Source organism: Camelina sativa, chromosome 1 (genome assembly GCF_000633955.1).
Source record: "Camelina sativa cultivar DH55 chromosome 1, Cs, whole genome shotgun sequence".
In the NCBI taxonomy this organism is placed as follows: domain Eukaryota; kingdom Viridiplantae; phylum Streptophyta; class Magnoliopsida; order Brassicales; family Brassicaceae; genus Camelina; species Camelina sativa.
The window spans coordinates 17,211,459-17,218,185 of record NC_025685.1 but is presented as its reverse complement, the minus strand read 5'-3'; the positions used below and the strand labels follow the sequence as shown (position 1 = coordinate 17,218,185).

At 39.1% G+C, this 6,727-nt stretch overlaps 1 pseudogene; it reads left to right on the top strand.

The window, feature by feature from the left end:
- LOC104709109 overlaps window positions 1,389-6,727 on the top strand; it is a 14,918-nt pseudogene continuing 9,579 nt past the window's right edge.

Genomic DNA, 6,727 nt, shown 5'->3' with positions numbered 1-6,727 from the left:
GTTGAGCCGACAGTCTGCACATGTTCCAAGTATCGGAGAAACCAAAACGATCTTGGGGATCCCCATTTGGTTTTGCCCACAAATAAATGTCCTTGACATTCTCGGAGAGAGTTGTTTCAGTGAGATGGATAAGTAGGAGCTCCATATTTTGAGTACGAGCACCTCGTATCCTCCATCCAATCCCGGTGTGAGCTTGTGCCACAGTGGAGTCTAATGGGAGACCAATTCTTTGATGTTCTTCAGCTCCCAGGAAAGTGATCAGATCCCCAAACGGAGTCCAATTATCATACCAGAAGGAACATGACTTTCCATCACCTAGACTGCATGAGAGGAATGTTTTTGCTGTGGGGCGCAGCTTGAGCATTTGCTTCCACATCGAGGAGCCCTTACTTGAGGATGAAAGGCGCCAGAAACATTTCCTTCCCAGCTTGGATGGAGGAGCCAAACCCAAACATCAGGTAACTGTATATATATTAGTTGCAAATTTTTGTTGAGATTGCTGGATAAAAAACTGTTGAGATGGTTAGTTTAGATTACAAATTAAAAAGACAAAGTTACCGACATGTCATTCGCTTTTTATTTTATTTATTTACAAGGAGCTTATTATTCCGAGAATTGAGAACATAGGCATCCGATCTGGTGGGCTTCTAATAGGACTCTAGATCTACGTATTCGGCTTTCCATAATAACTAAAAATAGCCCACGGCGTTGACATTAAAATAAGGGCATGGCTCACGGTATCCACTATCCAGCCATTAAGTAGTTTCAAGCTTATTAAACATGAGTTATAGTTTAATTACTTTAAAGTTCAATCTGTAAACCTATTTTATACTTTAAAAGTAATTAAATCAAATAAACCACACACGTAATTCAGACGAGCTAGAAGATGTATTTGTAAACCTATTTAAGTTTTTTATATGTTATAGTTTTGATATTTGAATGTCATTGTGTTTAATGGCAAGACACACACCACAAATGTTCTCTTGTAAGAAACAGATAGTTAGAGAACCCTAGCGCAAGAGTTTTTTTTAAAATATATATTTAAATATAGCATTGAAGGTTGAAGTTTTTTAATATTACCAAGAAAATGAAAGAACTAAATTAACGTTTACTTCAATTTGTATTATCATGCATCAACCTTTTATATGGAGAGGGGGTTGGTAAATATTAAAAAAAACTAGATATGTAGGTGTAGTTGAGATATATTAAACCTCTTCTTTCGATACATTACGTACGTACAGATAATTATATCGAAATCTTGGCATTATGCACGCTTGTGATTAGACACACTAGCTCTTGGTATTTTCGTTGTCACTTCTCAACACTCATTTTTCAATCTAACATAAAAAGATAAAAGCATTCAATTCTCAAGCACAAGTGTAGAGACAATGGCTATCATCAATTTCGAGGACCAAACTACATTCTTCAATTTCGTTGTCAAACAAGGCAACGGCGTGAAAGGAATGATCGACTCGGGCCTCTCCAGTGTTCCACAACCCTTCGTCCAGCCTCAAGCTGAACGAATCCCGACCCAAAACGCACTTACGTGTGAGGCTTCCCAGCCAATCGACCTTTCCCACCTAGATGGCCCACACCACAAAGAGGTGGCCAAACAGATCGTCGAAGCTGCTGACACACTTGGCTTCTTCCAGGTAAATACTAGTCCACACATAACATTTGGGGTGGTGTAGAAAGGAGCTATATATGCGTGTAAACATGTCGATTCGACCAAGATATTACATTAATACTTATAAACTCACTTTAATATATAAGGTTGAGTATATTTATACATCTCTTACCGATGCATGTGTTAATATATATGATAAATGGATAATGTGAGGATGAATGCAAATGGCAGGTTGTGAACCATGGTGTTTCTGTCGAGCTGCTCGAATTGCTAAAAACGTCGGCTCATGAGTTTTTCGCACAAGCTCCTGAGGAGAAAGCGATATACCTAAAAGAAGTGAGTCCAAGCAAGCTGGTTAAGTACGGAACAAGCTTCGTGCCAGATAAGGAGAAGGCGATTGAGTGGAAGGATTATGTAAGCATGATGTACACCAATGACCATGAGGCTCTTCAACAATGGCCTCAACCATGCCGGTATATATATGAACTAAAAATATATTTGATATTTACACATCAAACTTGTGTTATATATATAAGTATATAGAGTATATATATATGTTAGGAAACCCATGATAAATATAAAGATGAAACGTAAAATAATAGATAGAAAGACATTAATCAACTCATTCGAATTTGATTGAATCACATATAATTTAAACTTACAAAATTTATGTGTGACAGAGAGGTGGCACTTAAGTTCCTGAAGTCATCAATGGAAATGGTGAAAAATATAGTTAACATTCTGATGGAGAATGTAGGAGTAAGACTAGAAGAAGAGAGGATGAACGGTTTGATGGGAACCAAGATGGTCAACATGAACTACTACCCCCCCCTGTCCGAGCCCCGAGCTTACAATTGGCGTAGGCCGTCACTCCGACATGGGGATGTTGACAGTTTTATTACAAGACGGCATTGGTGGTCTCTATGTTAAACTCGACAACGGGGAATGGGCCGAGATCCCTCCTGTTCACGGAGCTTTGGTCATCAACATCGGCGACACTTTTCAGGTTTGTAAAAACGAATCAACGATGAATGCACTCATTTATATAAAAATATGTAAAGTCTTTATCGATATATCTCGAGTGAAACAAGTAACAACTAGTTGAAAATATACTTTTAATAAATAGATACACTATATGTTATATCCATAGTTAATTTTGATATATCCTATAAATTTTCAACAGATGTTGAGCAATGGTAAGTACAAAAGTGCAGAGCATAGGGTTAGAACCACAAACATGGGATCTGATATATCATGGTTTTTACGGTTTTTAACCATGATATAAGTGTGCTTTTTGAGTCTTTTCATTTGTTTCTAGGATTGTTTTTGAGTCTTTACAGGTTATTTAGGAATTTAGCACGGAAGGAGCAAAGTGGAACTATTTGGATGACTTTGGAGCATTTTAGAGAAGGAAAAGAACTTGTACTCGGATCAGAGTAGCAGCGTCGACCGGCACCGAAGGAGCATCGGTCGACACCTATGTTTATCCGACGAGAGAAAGAAGAAATTGGAAGTTTTACAATTTTACCCAAAGTTTTCCTAAATTGCAACACAAGTCCCTGACGTGTTTTAGGACATATAAATAATGTTTTTGGGTTTTAGAAAACCCGAAAGTTATTTTCTAGCAAGTTTTTGAGAGAGAGATATTGAGAGCTTTTGGGAGAGAAAGAGATCAGAACTGTTTTGTAGAGAAGAATTCTTGAGCTCCCTTCTTACTTTTTAATATCAATTGCTTATTATTCAGTATGATGTCTTGTTCTTCATTAAACATGTCTGAGTAGTTTGCTTGTTAGGTTTAGGGTTTTTTCACAGGGTTTTAATGATTTATTAGATCTGTGATTTTTAGAGTTCTTAATCTTTTATGATCTTCATCCTTGGTTGTTTTTTCACAATAGTTTTTGATTGATCACCTAGAATTATTATCATAGGGAAATTAATTAATATGAGAATATAATTGTTTTCCTGATTAAAACCATTGATGAGCAAAATCACTTTTTACAAAGAGATTTGAATTTGTAATTTTGTGAACCTTTCTAAACCTGTTTTTAAAGCTGGTTTTCAACTAAGAATTTTACAAAGAGATTTGGATTTTCTGGTTTTAAATTTAGATAATAATTGCAGTGAGAACTGAATTATTTTACCAAAACTGTTTAGAGTTCTAGATCTGATTTTTATTGCATGAACCCTAATTAATCTATTGATTTAATACTTCATAATTACCTGAGAAATTCCGTAGGCTTAACCTTTTGATTTCCTGATTTCACAACACCTTGATTTAATATTTTGCATTTTCTTCAATTGTTCGTAATACAAACTAATCTGTTTAGCGTAATTACAAAAACTCTATAATCCATTGTGTTCGATCTTGAGTCTCTATAGATTCGACCCCTAAGTACTACATTGATCTCTTGTTTGAGAGAGTAGCTCTAGGGTTAATTTGAGCATATCAAATTTTTGGCGCCATTGTCGGGGACTCTTTGATCTACCATTAGATTTGAGTTTTGTATTTCGTCTAAATTTTTCTTTTTATTTTCTACTTACACGCTTTTGTTTCTTTTCTCTTGTGTGTTTCAGGTACATGCCTAAGCCAAATACCAGGAAGAATCCTACTGGTCCAGTTGTTAAGCTTACAAACCGAGAGTTAGGACAACTAGAGCGTGATAACACAAAAGCAGCCAAATCAGCAAAGATGGTCAACCCAATCATATTGAGACCAGATGCGGATGGTGCTTTGAGGGATCAAGAGGGCCACTTGCGCAATGAGCAGGACCAAAAGCTTGATGCAGAAGGGAATGTTATTGCTGAAGCTATTGTTGCCAATGAGCAGGCTGCTGGCGAGCAAGTTCTTATTGTTGACGAACAGGCCGATGGTGCCGATCGACGCCAACAAGGAATCGATCAACACCCCCTTCCTGCAGACACACGTGAAGCTGCAAACCACGTGCAGAATCTGGTTCGAAGACAGGAGAACAACTGAGACTTGATCAGGACCATTGCTGACTACAACCGGGCTGATCTTGTGTATGAGAACCGGTCTGCTATTATTCCTCCTCCATTCGAGAGAAATGATTTTGAGTTGAAACCTGCTTACTTTCAACTAGTTGGGCAGAGACCTTTCTCTAACCTGCCCAATGAGAAGCCTTTGGACCACATAGAGCATTTTGAGGATCTTGTAACCAGTATCAAGGCTAATGGAGTGACTGAGGATTACATCTTCTGCAAGCTTTTCCCTTACTCACTTGCAGGAGAGGCATCTCAGTGGTTGAAGCAGTTACCAGCTGGATCATTGACAAATTGGCATGACGTCAAGGTAGCCTTCCTCAACTACTTTTATGATGATGCAATGTCAGATGAGTTGAGAGTAAAGCTGTCCTCTTTCAAGCAAAGACCAGATGAAGCTTTCAAGGCCGCTTGGGTGAGATTCAAAGCCTATCAGAGGGACTGCCCACACCATGGTTTCTCAAGGGTTCAATTGCTGAGCATCTTCTTCAGAGGGTGTGACTGGGAGTATCAGTTGGCTTTAGATGCTGCAAGTCATGGGAATTTCAAGACAAGATTTCCAGAAGATGCTGAAGCTTTGATTGAAAACTTGGCCTCCAGCAATAGTACTAAGAGAGATGATGCTGAACGGAAGAGATTATATGGAGGGTTTGATTCAAACCAGTTAGCTTCTGTTAATGCTAAGCTGGATTCAATGCACAATCTCCTTGTGGGTAAGAAATTTGTTCACTTTGCTGTTGAAGCTGAGACATATGAGCCAGAACCTGATCAAGAAAATCGTGAGGAAGAGGATGTTAACTATGTCTATGGGAATCAGGGACAGCGGTTTGGAAATCAGCAAGGTAACAGACCTTACAGTGGAAACAGCCAACGCAGTAACTTTCAAGGCAATTCTTCTGGTTTCACTCCCAAACCTGACTATCAAAAGCAGTAACAAAGCAGTTGATACACAAGGACCTATGGCAACAATTCATATCAGTCTCCACCTCCAAAAACAGCTGAGAGTAGTAGGGTGGAAGCTATGCTTGAGCAGCTTTTGCAAGGTCAAGAACAGATGACAGTGACCTTCAATGGGAAGCTTGACAATGTCTACACTGAGCTTAATGGGAAGTTTGAAGCTTTGAATATTCATGTCAAGAAGCTAGAAAGTCAGGTTGCACAAACAACTAGATCCGTTAAAAGGCAAGAGGGATTTCTCCCTGGGAGAACTGAATCAAATCCCAAGCATTCATGCAATGCAGTGACCTTGAGAAGTGGCGAACAACTCCATTCTATACCCCAGAAGGATCAATCTCATGATCTACTTGAGTTGATTGATGTTGAAGAGGATGAGGATGTTTCTACGGAACTAGTGCCGACCGACACTGAAGAGCATCGGTCGACACCCTGTCCACCCGAAACCACGGATTTTACACTAGAAGTCAGCATCGATCGATGCAACCTTGGTACCGATCAATGCCAACCACAGAACAAAACCCATAATGTCACATCTTCCACACCAGTTGCTGAGAGAGTTTACAAACCCAAGGTTCCTTTTCCCATGAATCCAAGGAAGTCCAAACAAGAGCTAGATGATGCTAAATGCAAGGCAATGATGGACAAGCTTATTGTTGAGCTACCTTTGATTGATGTTGTGAAGACTTCTCCAATGCTTAGGAGATATGTCAAGAGGATGGTGACTAAGGATTTGAATGCTAAGCAAGGAGTGATGATGATATCAGCTCAAGTCAGTGCTATTATCCAGAACAAGATCCCAGAGAAGTTTCCTGATCCAGGTAGTTTTGTTCTTGATTGGACTATATTCACTGACAGATTTGCTAGATCTTTGTGTGATCTTGGTACTAGTGTCAACTTAATGCCAAGATCAGTGGCTCTTCGCCTGGGTATGACAGACTTCAGGCCTACCAAGCTCACTCTTATCCTTGCTGATCGCTCAATTCGCATTCCTGATGGTGTACTTGAAGATGTTCCAATTAAGATTGGTGAATGCTTGATACCTACTGATTTTGTTGTACTCACGTATGAAGAAGAACCTAATGACCCTCTTATCCTGGTCAAGGCTTGGTTCAATCTTATGCTTCTAACCACTCAACTAGCATC